The sequence below is a fragment of the Chelonia mydas genome, chromosome 2, assembly GCF_015237465.2.
Source record: "Chelonia mydas isolate rCheMyd1 chromosome 2, rCheMyd1.pri.v2, whole genome shotgun sequence".
NCBI classification, from domain to species: domain Eukaryota; kingdom Metazoa; phylum Chordata; order Testudines; family Cheloniidae; genus Chelonia; species Chelonia mydas.
In genome coordinates, this window is record NC_057850.1 from 60,745,953 (window position 1) to 60,763,855 (window position 17,903).

General features: G+C 38.5%; 1 protein-coding gene across 3 annotated transcripts in view; it reads left to right on the top strand.

Annotated features, from left to right (window-relative positions):
- Positions 1 to 17,903, top strand: part of ARMC1 (armadillo repeat containing 1) — a 124,619-nt gene that overhangs the window by 12,153 nt on the left and 94,563 nt on the right. The window lies entirely within an intron of this gene.

Consider the following 17,903-nt stretch of genomic DNA (forward strand, 5'->3'; position numbering starts at 1 on the left):
AGGTTTCAACTGCTCAGAGTTCAGTTCTATATACTATAGGTTCTTATATCGCTTTCATCACTGTAGTATCCAAGTGCCTTCCAGTAATGAATTAAGTGACTTGACTAACATGTCACTTGTGGTTCATTCTTTCGCTCGTAGTCTCTCCAGAGGGAGACTAGTGTGTGCAGTATCGTGTTTTGTTTGAGTGGGTTTTTGTGTACCTGCTGCTATGTCCTTGAGAAAGCAAGGTTGATATGTGCCTTGCACTTGAAGTGGAAGATGGTGAGATTTGTAATCGTCCTTAATTTCTGTGGGAGTTAGTTTGTGGTCTTGGATCAACCTGTGGGATTGCTGTGTCTCCTGCACAGATTAAGCTTTACCTTTATGGCAGAAAGTTCCATTGTGCCTCAGGAGAAGAGTTGTTGACCACACTATTCATCCTGGAACTTTAGAGAATCTGTTAGATATGCTGGACCCAGGGAAAGTTAATATGTGCTGCAGAATTTGAACAGTCCTTATTTAAAAAGAAAAGAAATCAGAATAACCTTTAAATTGTACCAGGTGTCAAATCTCTTTTTTTGGGGGGGGGGGAGGGAGGATTCTTTTATTACTAACAAGAATACTGCTATCTAGTTACTAAATCTCATAGTAGTCATCCACCTATTTCAGGACTACATTAGTGATCAGTGTAGTAAGCGAGTAGTCCCTCATATTGACACATACCATTTTTATTTGCCTCGGAAAACATGGTGCTGTCTTAGTTGGTCAGAATGACATAGTTGAGCAGGACACCTTAATGTGATACTTTTGTGTCATATCAAAGCTAGAAATATTAATATAAATGTTGAAGTTGTCAACAGTGATCATTCAGAAAGAGCTAGTGAAACATTTCCAGAAACTCTTGGAGAAGAATATATGAGCCAACTGGGTGCATTTGTTTGAGAATACTCTAAATCTAAATTTCAGTAAAATGAGCGACTCACAAGGTTGGATAATGGTTAGCTGAAACCACCCAGTTTCTTTCATATAAATCATTGGAAGTCTGTCATTAATACTCAACTGGTAAAATAGTGAAAGGAATTATTTAGGGTTTAAACCAGACTTGAGCTGTTAGGGATTAGGATGAGATAGACCTTTTTGCAGGGCAGGTTATGTCACATCTGCCTGCGGTGGGGTATTTGCACCTTCCTCTGAAGTATCTGGCGCTGGACACAGGATACTGGACTGGATGAATTACAGGTCTGATCCATTATGACAATTTCCATGTTCTTGTAGTGGTAGTGTTCTTGGTTTTTGGTAGTTTCACAGCATGGGGTAGATGCTGTATAAGGCTCATACCATTTCCAAAATTGGATGATCTTCAGTTCTAGAATTATATTAAATATATGAATATATATATATATATAAATGTATGAATTTCAAGAAGGACTTTTCTGTAAAGGATGGAAAAATCAGCTAACGAGTTAAGCTTTCAAAGTCCTGTCCTCAGACTTTTGTATCTTGCAATACAATTTTGACAGAATTCATGTCATGTTACAGCAACTGAGAACAATAATGGTGCTATCCCAACTATTCTGGAATTCCTGCAGGTAGGACTGAATGAAAGCTTTGATATCAGTATCCTTCAGGTTCAGGCATTTGTGGGCAGTGCCCCTCTGGCTTCTCACCACTGATGTAAGGTTAGGCCCTCAGTCTTGGAAGCCTGAACCTAATTCTTTTTTCATCTAAAAAAAGATTTGTAATTTCTCACCTACTGCCTTTGTACTTTCTCCTTTCCCCTAAATAAACTCCCAACCCTCCACTTTCAATTTCCCTTTCTACCAGATTGCATCATTGGCAGAGCAAGGGAGCCAGGTTTGTGTTTTGTTTTGTTTTGTTGTTTATTTAAAAGCAGGCAGGAGGCTGCACACTCATTCTACAGTTATAAATTATATCCAGGTCTTGTTGGATGTGATGTTTGTTCAGGGACCTGTGTCCAGTCTATTACTCTGACCAATACAAGGATGTAATCAGACTTGCAGCTCTCTTCTGCGTTCAGATGAATTGACACTCAGGTGCATATGGGTTTTTTGGTTGTCTGAGTGACTACTACTCTGAAATTAGCATCAGAGACATCCAGACCACAGAAACACATTTCCTCATCACCTTCCGTTCCGCGATCCCTCCACAACTCAGCAAATTAGTGTGGTCTGCAAACTTCTAAATCATTAATTTCAATGGTTAAACATTTCTGAGTTGGTGGTTGGTTATTTATTTGTATAGTCGTAGCGCCTAGGAACCTCCTTGTGCTAGGTGCAAACATGGAACAAAAAGATGGTCACTTGTCCTAAAGAATTGACAATCTAAATAATGATTCATTTGAAGCTAGAGAAGTTCTCATATGAAGAGAAACAGGAAATCTAACTCCTAGGAACCCCCAGACGGCAAGAGAAATCTTAATTAGGATTGTACAGTCTACATTGGTATCAGCGGATCACAGAAAATGGGTAGAAAATATTTTTGCATGGGTGCACCCATGTGTGCTTGTGACACATCCAAGTTTGCTTACTGTCATTCTCTGCTTATAGGTCTGTTTTATGCCTCACTTCACAAATTACTGGGCCTGTAGAATTCTCTGTTCAGATTTTGAAGGTTTGTTTTTTTTTTTTTTAATTGGTGTTATATCTCAATTGTTGAGGTTATTCCACTACTTAAACTGGCTAGTATACTGATTCACCATTAATATTACGTCACAATTAAGGAACCGAAAAGGAGTTTTAGGTTCACTATTATTTTGTTTTGCCCTGTACATAATTGCTAGTCTCTTGCTAGCATAGAAATAATAGTAAATATTGGGGGCCAGAGTCATTCAGCTCTAGAGTCCTGTGTCAGGAGAAACACAAAATGTCAACTCAGTGGAATAGTAAAGTTGAGTTTAAAGACATGTTTTGGGGTTTTCTAGGTTCTTTCAGACTTACTTTGATTTGGAATATGTTTTATAAAGCTTTGTGGATATTTCATAAGAAGGTTGTTATAAAATGCTGCTTGTTGCAATAGCATATGGGAAATCCAGGTTAAAACTGCATGTTTTCATAGAAAACTTTGAAGAGCCATTTTATTTAGAAACACTTCTATCTACATGTCCCATATTTTCTACATTCTTCTGTATTAGTAAGATTTGTATGAAAACAATATTTTAGCTTCTCAGTAGTTCTTCTATTCCTGCTGATTGTCCTTCACTGTAGCTTGATTTTCCTCTCCCTTATGCTTACTAAATCAAGAGTAACGTCATTTTAATGGACTTAAATTATCATAGTGAGATGAGAGTCCAGCCCTTGTAGCCCTAATTCTTTGTAATGTTATTCTTTCCTCAGCAACCAGTTGTGTTATAATTGGAAATTGAGGTATTTTCAGGTGATGAATAAGCAGCTGGAGTAAACACTTTTAAATGAAAATCTTGTTTCCATTCAATTTATTCTTTGTTGTGGTAGTGTCCTCATGAGGACCAGGGACCTGTTGTGTAGTGCATTAGGAAGACATGATTCCTGTCCTGGTAAACTTTACCAATGAGAGAGAGAGATTGTGTGTGTATGTGTTTGTGTTTAAAATAATAATAATTAAAAAGGGAAGGAATGGAGAATTTTCTCAAAACTAAGTGTTTCAGAGTTTTCCAGGAGGCATCAGCAGCTCTTTAATGTTACATACTGATGTAGTCATTGGTTTCCTGGTGTGGGGAACTTAATGTGTCTGCTTGGACTTTATAAAATATTATTAGCAACTTCTAGAATTAATTAGGATTTATAGCCTATAAGAAAATACTCATGTTCTGTTCAGAATGAAAGTGACTCTTGATGGACAGTAAAGATTAAAGTTCACAATTATTTCATAATCTTTGAGCATCATAATGGTACTCTTTCAATATAACTGACGTATTAAAAAAAAATACTGATGAGTAATCAATATACCAAATAGCTCTTATTGCAGAATGGCAAATTGCTGAGAGTAAAATTCCAATTACTTAGCTAAAAGAGCTTTTCAAGATAGTCTTCCTTTATCAGGGTGTCATGTTTAACAAGCTGAACTAAAGCCAGCGTATTAATCAGCTCTTCCAATTTATTACTTGCCTAAGAAGATTAGGGCAATTAATATGTGTTTAATTATACAGAGTCCCTTGCAGATATGGTGAAATGCATGCACTTCTGTAATTCCTGACTTCTTATTCAATTTTAATTTTGGGTAGTCTTAATTACCTATAGTTTTTGAAAATTTAATTACTCCCTGGAACTGGCAAAGCTCAGATGTATTATGTTTAGCTTAAAAAAAATCAAAGTAATTCAGGTAATATTTGCTGAAACTGATACAATAAGAGATGCAGAATCACATTGGTTTTATTTATGTTCATTGTATAATGTCTTCCTTTTGATTTTGGGGGAAGGGGAGAACGCTTGGGGGGAAAAAGAGTAAAGTCCAAATAAAGCAAATCTGAATATTAGAGGGGTAATAGGAGGGGAAAATGTTGGTTGGAGAATTGTCCTTTTAATTTTATGCAAATCAGTGTACAAATATTTCATGTACTTGTCACATATCTGCTGTATACTTTAAATATGTTAGTTTAAATATTTAAACTTGCATGTCTAAAGGAGGGTCAATAGGGTCCTTAAAAGTTGCAACAATTTGTTCTCTGTGTTATGTATACCCTCAAGAAAAGGAGGGTGGGAGTGATGAAAAACCTTATTCTTTTTTGTGATATCTTCTGTGAGGGGAGGATCAACTGTGCAGTGGTTGTGGGCATATACTAACAATTGTTGCATTTTCTGTGTGGGAGCTTGCATGTTTGTAAATCTCCATCTTCACTATTCTTGTTAACATAGAAACTGATGGAGCAACTGCTCTCTGAAACGCTTGAAGCTGAAGTTTGGTAATTATAACATATCATCTTGTACAAGCATAATGTAGATGTGCAAACCCTATTTGTATTACTCTGACTTTCTTGGCCCACACCCTAACCTGTTTGTTTGTCTCATCCATGGTTTTGTTTTCTAGATGGTAAACTCTCTGGACCAGAGATTCATTTTCCACAATGGGAGACCCTGTCTAGTAGGCCTTTAGGTACTGTCGCAACATAACTGTTAATAATAGATGGTCACAGCAAGGAGCTGGAAAGACACTCTGTATACTCGTTTGGTCTCTATTTGGAACCAGCTCTAGTAAGTCAAATTTTAGGTCTACTGGTTACAGCAGGTGTTAGATTAAAAAGAGTGTTTTTCAAGACTTAAAACTTAGTGGCGTTCCAAGCTAGTTGGCTCTCAGGTTTTCTGGACAGCGTAGAGGACAGCAAACATGTTATGCATTTCTATGATGATCTGTCTTATAAACTGGCTCATTATGAGATTGTACTTACAGATTGTTTGCAGGGAACAGGTGTGTGGTGATGTCATCCAACCATCATGTTTTAGGTCTTCCGGCATGTCTTTTCCATCATGCTTTCATTGGGTCAAATTCAAAGATGATTCTTGCAGGGAAGTTGGTAGACTTTCCGAGCAAATGACCTTACCACGTTAGAGAGCCTTGGGCGACTGAGAGCCGGACCTGTTTAGTTAGAAGATAGATCTGTTCATGTGGCTTAAATTTGAACCACTGAATATTTTAAATCACTCAGAGATGCTTCAACTGAATAGTGTCCAACTTCTTTTCAATCTTGACCACCAAAGCCTTGTATTATCCTCAGTTTTGTGCTCTGCTTATCAAGATCTTTAGTTTTCAAAGACGCTGTTGATGAAGTGTTCTATTAACAAGGCTTCTGCAGTGCAGGTTTCAATTTTCTCAGTGCCACCCAGATTATCCGATTAACAGAGCTGAGGTAGGTGAAATTACCGGCACTCTTAACTGTGTGATCACATGTTCAGAATTGCTGACCAAAAGAATTGTGGTTTTTGCCCTAATTAATTTTCAGGCTGACTTTTGCCCATGGATTTTTCACATGGCAAAGTGCCACAACCAGCTTGTCCATTGATTCAACAACTAGCGCAAAATCATTGGCAAAATCAATGTGGGTAAGGCTCTTGTCATCCAGGGGTATGCCTAAGATGCATTTACTTAATGTCTGGTCAAGTATTCCTAGGCTGCTCCTATTACTAGTCTGACCATAAGCAGAGCAACCTCATAAGACTTGAAGTGGACAACTATTTTGAAGAGTGAATCAAATAATTTTGTTTTTGTCAGCATTGTAGAGTAGATTTTATAGCTGGGCTGGTAAATAATAACAGTTTTGCAAAGCTAAAGTTCATTTGCAAAATCACACGTTCTCTGTGATCAAAGCTCAGTGAAATATCATGCAATATATGTGGCATCAGTTTGTTTAGTATCTCTCCTTGGAGATATAGGGAGTGTTGTTTGCGTAGTATTTCTTGTCATTGTGCTATGTCTGTGCGTTCAGTGCTCCTGCAGAACATACAAAAAATCACTCTCTGCCCTAGGACATTTACAATTCAAGCAGACACATGCCAGAACTAAAATTATATATGTAAAGCACTAAATAGCCAAGCAGTGGAGATTCCTGGTAGTGCAACAGGTGTTATGTTAATCCTAACCGTTCAGAAACAACAAGGAATCCTTGTGGCACCTTAGAGACTAACAAAGTATTCCTCGTTGTTTTTGCTGATGCAGACTAACATGGCTACAACTCTGAAACCTAACAGTTCAGGGTTTGATAGCCAACTCTAGTAGGTTTCATGACAGGAGTGTGGTTTTTGAGGAGGGATTTGAAAAAGAAAAAGATGGATGCATAAAAGGTAGACTGCAAGAGCAATCCCATTAAAATGATAGACTTGAAATTTCAGACCAAACTTTATAAAGATTAAAATAAGGTTTATTTGTATTTGCAAGGATTATTATAACAGATCTGAGTTGCCTTCGTTATTGTCCATATGCATCTCAAAATAAACGAAAAATTAGCAAGGTTTGAAAATGAGAGGTGATCACTGGGCAAAATCTGAAAATGGAACAGTTTGTAAGAATCCGCTGCCTATGTTCAAAAAGGTGTTGCTCAACCATTTTATCAAGCTGTATGATGCTAAATGGATAAAGACTTTTTCTGTGCTGGTTACTGAAGAAAGTGGACGTTATTCTTGTATTAGCTTATTGGCAGAGAAAGGCTCATAATCATTGTTTAGTTTGAGCTCTGTGCCTTCATGGTTAAATGCGAAGAGGACTATAAAATTGCAAAATGCACTAGCAGTTTAAACATAATCCTTGGTCACAACCGAGGAATTTTGTGAAGCGGTTAAATGTAATCTCAAAATAGAAAAGTGAGATTTGAAATTTATTGCGAGAACATACTAAGTCTGAACTGGTATAATAGAAATAAACTTGTTAATCTCTAAGGTACCACAAGTACTCCTTTTCTTTTTGAGAAATAAACTTGTTTGGCAAGCACATTGAAAACATCTGTATTCAATCTGCTGTTTTAGAAACTCTGATGACAAGGGTCAACCAATAGCATTAGTTTAGGGGATCTCCATGTAATTTGGAATTTTCAATGTGTTCTTCAGCATTTAATGTTTCATTTTACATCACAAGTGTCTGCCCCTTCTATCTGTGAAGTTTTCTTTCTACATATAATCAGTGCAATACTGTTTCCCTGGTCTTCAGGGACAGACTGAAGCAATAGTTTTGATGTATATGAACAATCCATTCATCTCTGTAGTGTAAAAGCTGATACCGAACAATTTAAATATCAACTGTTTTAATTGCTGATCATATAAAAAACATCTTGCTAATTTGCTGAATTTAATGTGTCAAGATTAACTTTAAAAGGCATTCCAGGGGAAAGACCTATTTGCATCTCTAAAACCTGCGTCCATTCTGTCTGTCTGTATGAGGGAAGGAAGGGTTGCACACTCAAGATTGGAATGTGGAAGAGAAAGGAGGACTCATGTAAATTAGCAGAGAGGAAGGTTTAATAACAGGAACACAGAGTGTCTTTAACACTAATTAAACCTTGCAGTCAGCCAATGTCAAATACATTCTAGAAATACGGTGTCCTTCCTTGGTAGCTGTTCAGTTTACAAGACAAAATGCTGAGGCAGGTTCTTCTGCAGAATTGCCAACCCCAAATGTTCACAAAATCTAATATTTTTACATAATCTCATGATTTTTTTGTTCTTTTTATTTGCCTTCAGCTTTTTGAGCCTTTAGGGTGCAATAGGGTCACATTTTGAAGCTTTTTTTCCACAGTCGCAAGGGATAGAAACGTACTTTTTCTTTAAGAATGAAGGCTGAAATCATCACACATCCACTTGACTCAAGGAGCTAGGGCTTTAAGAAAAACAATAATTATCATCAAAAACAACGAGGAGTCCTTGTGGCACCTTAGAGACTAACATATTTATTTGGGCATGATCTTTCATGGGCTAAAACCACTTCATTAAATGCATGGAGTGAAAAATACAGTAAGCAGAATATATAGATATATATGTGCCAGCAATGCCCCTCTGCCACGTACACTGTCCAAACAGTCTCTATGCAAAAGAATAAATGGACACAAATCAGACATCAAGAACTGTAATATTCAAAAACCATTAGGAGAACACTTCAGTCTCCCTGGACACTCAATAACAGACTTAAAAGTGGCAATTCTTCAACAAAAAACCTTCAAAAACAGACTAACGAGAAACTGCAGAACTGGAATTAATTTGTAAACTCGACACCATCAAATTAGGCCTTAATCAAGACAGAGTGGATGGGTCACTACAAAAAGTAATTTTCCCTCTGCTGATACTCACACCTTCTTGGCAACTGTTGGAAATGGACCACCTTGATTACATTGGCCTCGTTAGCACTACAAAAGTAATTTTCCTTCCCTTAGTATTTACCCCTTCCTGTCAACTGTTGAGAATAGGCCACTTCCACCTTAATTGAATTGGCTCATTAGAACTGACCCCCCACTTGGTAAGGCAACTCCCATCTTTTCATGTGCTATAATATATATTCTGCTTACTGTATTTTTCACTCCATGCATCTGATAAAGTGGGTTTTAGCCCACGAAAGCTTGTGCCCGGATAAATTTGTTAGTCTCTAAGGTGCCACAAGGACTCCTCATTGTTTTTGCTGATACAGACTAACACAGCTACCACTCTGAAATAATTATCATGAGACTCATGACAGAATCATGAGTGGACGACACTGCTTCTGTGATATGCTGACTCTGACAGCTCTCTGGAATAAAGAGCAAAAATTGCCAAAATATTTTTTTTAAAAGGGGCTGCAGATTCTTTTTTAGTGAATTTAGTACCCGTAAAGATGCCAGATTGATAGTGTTGGAGACCAAAGTCACTTATCTGTGAAAAAGGAACAACACAGGCAGTTGGCAGTACAAATTTCCCCACCCTTCCTTGCCAGTATTGGGCCTCCAACCCGAGCTTGTGGGGAGCATCTCCACATGTGATGCCAGTCTACATGCCCCATTAGTCCTTGGCCCCTTTTGTTGAGTGTCAACAAAAATGCCAGTTGTCATGTTGGTTTTTATGAAGCAGGTGCGGGTCTATTAGGAAGTGGACTGAGATCACTAATTTATTGTACACAACCCAGCAAATGATAGAAATGTTGTGTAAGGGCTTGTCTACATGGGGAAACAGACTAGCATAGCTCTTGGGTTATTCTCGAATAGCTCCCCATGTGGACACTCAAATTATTCCAGAATAAAGTGATTTTTATGCTGGAATAGAGAGTTTATAGTGAAGTAATTATTCCAGAAAGAACACACTTTTATTCCTGAATAATGAGTACTCACAGTGAAGTATTCTGCAATACTTATTCCAATCAATTTCCCCATGTAGAGAAGTCCTAAGTAGCAACTTTGGACAAATTACAATGGTGACCTATTTTCATGCGTTAGGGCCAAAAGGGAACATTCTGATCTAGTCTAACCTCCTGTATAGCACAGGCCATGGAACTTCCTGAAAATAATTCCTACGGCGTAGCTTTTAGAAAAACATCCAATCTGAAGTTTAAAATTGCCAGTGATGGAGATTCCACCATAACTTTTGGTAAATTGTTCCATTACCATTCATTCCAGTCCACCGAGGGGTACAGAAGGTTTTTGAAGTTTTAACACATGTTCCATTCTCTATATCACTGGTTCTCAACCCACGGGCCACATGCAGCTTATTTAGCTCACAGCTGTGTGCTTAAAAAAAATTCAAAATTTGCCTCTCTGGTCTGGCAGGGAGCGGTGCTAGCTTATGGGGGAAGACACCGTCTTGCAGCCTGCACCAGCGCTTCTGCCATCAGGGGGCTGGTGAGTGCCATAGGGAGTGGGAGAGTGGGTCTGTGGGAAGGTTTGAGGGGGCGCTGGGACCCAAGGGTTTTCTGGGGTGCTGCAGCACCCCCAGATTTTCAGTGGGGCTCTGCTCCTAGCCCCGCTTCTTGGGTCCTGGCTGCTGGCCTGTGCCGGGTACTTCGCTCCTGGCCTCAGTAATGTGAGGTTTCTCATAAAAGTACACATTGTGATATCAACGTGGAAGTAGTTTTAGGAGCACTGAAACAGGAAATAATATTATTACCTAAACAATCTTCATTTTCAAGTACATTCTCTATATTGCATTGATTAACATTAGCAGTGTTAATCATCTACCCCTTTGAAAATTTTCTAGATTGTAAAGCTATTTGTCTCTCTTGCCTTACCACAAGTTTCTTCTTCTGGTAATTTTAAATTCTATGAGAGCAAGACTTTATTTTATGGGAACTGAGCTCCAATTCAGCGTTCCAGGAGCATGAAAACTTTAATGCGGAATCTGTTTCTGCATTTAACTCTTTCCAGAGTTTTCTACATTGAAAATCTTTTGAATAAATCCTAGCTACAGTATTTAGCCTCATAGCTCCCAACATAAGCAAAAGTTACAACATACATGTGTGAAATGAAGTAATTAAATTCAGTGTTGTTTTTTTTTAAATATATTTCTGCAGATAACAAGCCCTTTCTTTTCAGTGACAGCTAGCCAACTGGACACTTTCATCATGAATGAATAGAAATAGTTCATCATACTGATGCTTGGTAGTAGTACCACAACTTGACTCTTCAGGATTTTGAAAGCCCACAGCTCTTTGCTATTATGACTGCATGTTGGTATCAGGCTTTTCCTGTTCATTCATGTTATGACTGGGATTAGGTTAATTCTTAACCTTTTCAAGGCATGGTTTTGCTTTTTATTGGTAGGTTTCAGAAAAATAAAACCATCTGAAATTTACCACTGAAAACCAAGATTAAGTAATCCCGTAAATATTTTCCTGGAAAGGTACTTATTTTTTAATAAAAAAATGTTAACCAGAAGTAGAGTTTTCCCTCAATGCTATCAGCACTACTGTTAATCTTGCTCTTTCAGGATGGTCACTGACAAAGGGCAGGAATGACTTTATATACATCATTAATGTCATAGAGTGGGGGTGGGATAGATAGAGGAGGTGCTCCTCATGTTACCATTAAATCATTGTAGCAGAAGTACCATGAAAATGATTCTTGCCATAAACATATATTACATTAAGTGATCGCTGTTCACTACTGGGACAAGCTGTTTCAACTAAATACTGTGAAACTCAGCATGAAGTTCTATTAGAGAGACAAGGTAGGTGAAGTAATATTTTTTGAAAGCTTGTCTCTCTCACCAACAGAAGTTGGTCCAATAAAAGATATTACCTCACCCACCTTGTCCCTTCAATATCCTGGGACTGACATAGCTACAACACTGAAGTTCTATGTCTATTAGGCCCAATTTTATCTAGCAAATGCTAAAAGCCTGAAATTTCATTGAGTAATAGGGCCTGATTTTGATGGAATGTGTCCATCTGGTAGATACCAAGCTGTGGAAGTTTAAATACTGACCTCCCTTTTAGTGTGTGTGTGTATATATAGCAAGAGTTAAATGAAATTGGACAAATAGCTGGGATAAGCATATGACATCTGTTTAAATCTATTGTTACACTATGGTTTAAAGTTTGTATTCTTTTCTGGTGATAAACGGATAATAGGCTGAACTAGTGAACACTCGATGCCTAGTTAGCATTGTGTATTTTTATTAAATAGTAAAATAATTACATTGCAATAACAAGAGATTAGTGGTTTTGCACTATTAACGCTATACACGAAGGGGAATTAATTTATTGCTTTCAGGAGCATTTGTGAGACTATAGATATAGCATGCAAAAACCTACATTTGGTTCCTCGAGAGTACAGGTTCATCCCACAATTTAATATTCATGTCATAATAGAATGGGAACAGATGATCAAGGAAACTGGAGAAATTTAGAGTGATTACGTAAATGTCATAAAATATTTCTTGAGCACACTGTCTTTGTCTTGCATAAAATGGACAGTCTAAATGCAGAGCTCGCTCTTATTGAAACTTTCCCTAGTTTAGTATATCACAGGTAATTTGTAAAGTTAGTATGCTAAGGAGATAACAGATCTGCTGCTTGTAATTCATCTTGCAGGTCTGTCATACCTTTCCTTCATGACCAGTAAAATTTTCTCTTTTTCAATACCCTGTAGCCTTGGGGAAGGCACATTAATCCTAGCTCTTCTACCGACTGCTTTTAATATTTCTTTATACTTTGCAACCCTTACTAGCCAAGACTTCATGCCTCTAACTTAGGGGAGGTATAACTACCAGTCACACATTGTACAGCTAATGTAACAGATGTTTGGCAAGGTTATTTATTTTTTTTAAGATATATTTAAGACAGAACGTCATTATGTACAATTAAGAACCGTACAAAGTGTTACACTCTCCTTTTAATGTGTAAAACAGATCCATATAGATTGTCCAAAAATATTTAACAAACTTGCACACACGGATTTATTGCTTTAACTGGCAATTGTATTGATTGGCATTTATAGTAAGAAATGCTATAGCCAAGAGTTGTTCTTGAAAGCTCTACTACTGCTCACCCCAAAAGGCTTGGCAACACATGTTGCACTCAGGCCCTGGTAGCCCTCAATGCTGTCCCCATCCCTGGCGAGGACTGCCTACAGGTAGGTTGTGCTGGGACCTTGTTATAACTCTTATGTTCTGGAGCTACTGGAAAGACAAATCGTCCAAATTTGCAGTGCAAATTCTCTCAATACCATGAGCACAGCATGGCTGGATTAGAAGAAGGATCCATGGGTCTTAAAAGACCCCGAGATATGTTTAGGATTTACTTTAAAACTGCCAGTTTAAGCAGCAGTAGCACACCTGCTAGACTGACCAATACAAGTTTGGCTTATCTTTGCATAAGATCTATAACATGTCCACCACCAGATTACCCAAGTTTTTCACCTAAGCAGACAGAGCAGTGATAATTTTGGTATGAGGCCAGCTCGAACGTCACACTGCCATACACAGATGAGGGTCCCAGGTTCAAATCTAAAATTTCACACTAGCAAGCTTTTAATTTCAAAAGACCACCCCCACATCCCATGCACAAACAAATTATTTAGCATCAGCTTAAAGCTATACATTCAGCGCCAACACAAAATGAGTGTGGCGTGTGAAGAGGCAGAGGAAAACGGGTTAGGGCTTAAACTGATTTAAGATTGCAAGGCTGAAGTTCTTCAGACCATATGTGTTTAAGATGCAGGTTAATTGTCAGGCAGAGCTGGGAATAGAACTCAGATCTCTGTGACAGACCCAAGTCTCATTCATGTTGCCACGCTTCCTTTTAGGTGAAATAGGCTCAATTAGGCTAGGTTTCTCAAGGAAATAACAGAATGTGGCTCTCTTCCCTCTCTAGTAGCCCTCAAAATTAGAGACGTTTGAGTCTGTTACTGCCCCCATGCTAGTGAAAATGGTCCTTTTGCTGAAGTGATAGAAGTACATGTTTTAGTTTTAGAGATCCCGGGTTCAGCAGCTGACTGCACTTGTCTGTGTTTAAACCACTGGCCCATACTCTGCCCCCAGAATCAGGAATAGAAACCTGGAATACTTATAGCCAACATTCAGTGCTAATTCACAAATAGTTGTCATCGTCTTTGGGATGTTCCTCATAGAGAATAACAGCATGCCTCCACTACCACTTACTCCTATAACTGAAGTGAAGAGCTCTGAGCTGTGCATCTGAAGGTTGTAGGTTCAAATTTGGATGATGAATCATGTGGGGAAAAATATATATGTTAGTATTAGGATTTTGGTATAGTTTTTGAGAGGATTTTGCATTGCAGAACATATTTGAATGTCGAGTTAATAGTTGTTTAGTGTATTTTGGTTAATGAGTGCAGTGCTTTTAAAAACAGGGTGGGGGGCACGTATTAGGGTATGTTTGAAGAAGACTGAGAGCAGTGTATGTGAGATGGTGGTTGTGTGTGCAGAAAGTGGGAAGACCCTGCCCGTGTAAGCTCTGGAAAGGTCAGATCTTGATTTAATAAATATTCTTTCCAGAAAACTTCACTCTTGAAGGTGTAATAGTAGCACTTATTAGGGCACTGGATGCCTCTGGGCATTGCTAATGAGCTTCAGAGACTTTTGCCTGTAGGTCACCAATATGAAACCAGACACTGGAATTAATGTTATCAATACCGTCAAACAATCAATATCATCAAACACTAGTTCAACCATAAATTGCTTTATTAAATCCAAAGGCTAAATAATATTTGTACAATTGCTCTAAACATGTCTAAAAATCCTACACAATAAGCAATTCCTACCTCCATTCAGTAACAATCATTCATAAGCATTTGATCAAGATACTCATGAAAGGGCTAGACCTGGGTGCTTAAACCCTTCAAGAGTTCACTCTTTAACAAACAAGTGATGTCATTGCAATTGCTGACCTTAGCTAAGAAACAGATTTGGGCACTCTGGGGTTGGACTCTTTTCTTAGGCCTGGACTAGACAAGAATTATAACTGGGTTGCTTTCTTCAAGATAATATTGATATGTTAAAGGACACTACCAGTACATTACTGAACACTTTTAATCACTTCATGACCATCTTCTATAATTTAGAGTGTTTTTCAAGGACTTTTCCTCCTATCTTATCAGTTACCTTTTAATGTCCGCATTCTTCCCAAAACTTGTCTTTTAAACGTATTTTCAAGGCCTTGTTACATTCACCTCCAACCTCTCTGTTTTCAAAGCATTTTCATGGCTGCTAAAAACTCCTTTGTTTTAGTTAAACTGCAAAATATATATTTTCCTTCCTTCCTTACACCAGCCCAATTCAGTTAGGGATTAACAGTTGTTCTTTTCTAATGGATGCTTGGTAGCCCTCTTTATGAGATGAGTTTGGGTCTCAGTTCCAGCTCCCATATGGTCACAAAGTAACTACCACAAGTAACTTTGCTTTGATTGGCAGACTCAGCAGAGAGGCCAAAAATTTCATGGGCCATGGAATAAGTCCCACCTGTTACTTGTAAAGGTAATTCCTCCAGCTAAAGGTTGAGGTATGATGGCTGGGCAGTGTGTTGCTCTGCTGCTGCCCAATAGATAAGCAGAGGGCTTTTTTCAGTAGGGCTGTATGGGCACTCATATTGTTAAAGCTGGAGTTTTTGGTTATATGCAGATATCTCATTTTGTTAAAGCTATCTAATGAGCATATGGAGCTGAACAAACCTAGGCAGCTGTGCAGTTACTGACAGACGGATGAAGGTGAAGAGGAAAACAAATGCTCTTCTCTTGCTGAAGCAATGCAATCTGGGCCCTCCAGATCTCTCTGCCTAATGTGTCAAACCTCTCTAGATCATCTGCTGCTAGTCATGGCTTTGGGAGAGGCTGGAGCTTTCACATCAGCAACAGCATGTTCAAAAGGCCAAGGGTCAACCTAGCACGTAATGTGAGATACAAAGGGGGTCTGGTTACCGTATGGGATATTATCTTCCATTTCCATCCTTTAATTCAGACCTCTCTTCTTCCCAGTACTATGTGGAGGATCCTTTACCCACTGTGGTGAAAATCCAGAGAGCCACCTGGGAAATAAGCTATTGAAAAATCTCCCTCTGAGATGCTAGTCAATTTCAAGTTAGTTAATACTCAAAAATTTCTAGTGATACATATCTTCTAAGAAGTTACTTACCTTTTGAGGAACTGGGTTCAGAAGGGTACCAGAGCATTAGATTCAACTGTCCGCTACTCCAGATTTGTCTCCAGGCCCTGGCTGGATTTGAATGACCAGATTTCTCAAGTGATAACAGTCTCACGGCAGCGGTTCCAGACAAATCACAATTTTATTTTCTTGGCGAGCCTACTGATTCTGTGCAAGAATAATATTGATTGTCTCCTATAGGGAATCTCAAACATTAGTAACTTTTGAGTTATGTAATTTGTCTTCAACAAGTGGTCCAGAAATAAATAAATTCTGTGCAGCCCAGCATACCTATTCCACTTGCTAATTCTCTATACAGGCTTCCTGATGAAAAGGATGACCAATTCTTTACCCACTGAAATCTTAGTCTTAGGACAAGAATTGGATAAGCTTTTTTTATTTTCATTTTCCCCTCATAACTTACTCCTTTTGATTTACTCCCTCTACACTTCTTAGACTCTAATTGACCACATTGCTGAGATCAACCCTCTTGAAGAGCTGCTCTTACAGTCCTAAGAGGCTCTTTCCCTTTGTAGAGGACCCTGATGGCTTGCAGGATTGCATCCATTTATCCACCTGATTTATTGCTGGGCACATGTTAGCCCACCATCGTTACTGAAGTCATAACGGGATCATTCATCAGTTGTGCTAAATTTGACATCATGGCCCTGCCATATAGTGACAGCCAGATGTTCAGGGAACCTTTAGACTAGGACTCGAAGAAAATAAAAAGGTGAATAATGTGCCTATCACACAGGAAAAGTTGGAAGCTTTCGTTTCCAGTTCTAATTTTTATGCCCAGCCAGACTTCAGGTATACCTCTTCATTTGATATACCAGAAAGAATAAGAAGCTCCTGTTCTTGTCAGGTCTGTGGTACTGCTTGTGGTGGCAGTGTCCATCCCCAGTTCTATCAAAAGTCATAAGAACATGAAAACAGCCATACTGGGTCAGACCAAAGGTCCATTTAGCCCAGTATCCGGTCTTCCGACAATGGCCAATGCCAGGTGCCCCAGAGGGAATGAACAGAACAGATAATCATCAAGTAATCCATTCTCTGTTGCCCATTGCGAGTTTCTGCCAAACAGAGGCTAGGGACACCATCCCTGCCCATCCTGGCTAATAACCATTGATGGACCTATCCTCCATGAATTTATTTAGTTCTTTTTGAACCCTGTTATAGTCTTGGCCTTCACAACATCCTTTTGACTAGAGGGGCTTCTTTGCTTTCAACACTTAAGACAGAAGAGTTGGATCATTTGTCAAAAGCAGTTACTTCCTGCTTCTTTCCTTGCTGTCCTGCTTCCTTGTAGTCTGGAGAAGAAATCTAGGGTATTAAAGAGATTATTCAATACCTGTTCAGCAATAGAGGCAATGTTGAGCAACTCTCAGAATCCTGATCAATTTTGTTGATCGAAAAGAGATCTCAAAACGATTACCCTATCTTAGAGAACCAACTCAATGTCCTTAGCAATTATACCATATAATATTTTAGCCTCCAAAATGCTTGCCTACTTTTTACATAATCCCCAAGCAGAAGTAATCCCTATGGTTTTGTCTTGCAAGTCTTCTTCAATATTGTGCTCTGCCTTTTGGATTTTCATCTGTGCTGTAAATTTTCAGCAAGCTAGTGTTAGTGACAGATCCATTTCTGGAAACAAGTGTTGGCAACTTTTCCCTATTTAGCTGATTGCCATCAACATGCCGTGGAGTATCCAATCTTGTGCACCATAGTGCCGATCAAAACTATCCCAACTGACTGAAACTATCTTGAACATAAGAATAGTGAAGCTTATGAGAAATTGGCCATCTGAAAATGAATAGATTGAGGGACAGTTGGGTATATTTGATAAAAGCATATAGTTAAAGTGTATATAGAAAGATTTGTTAT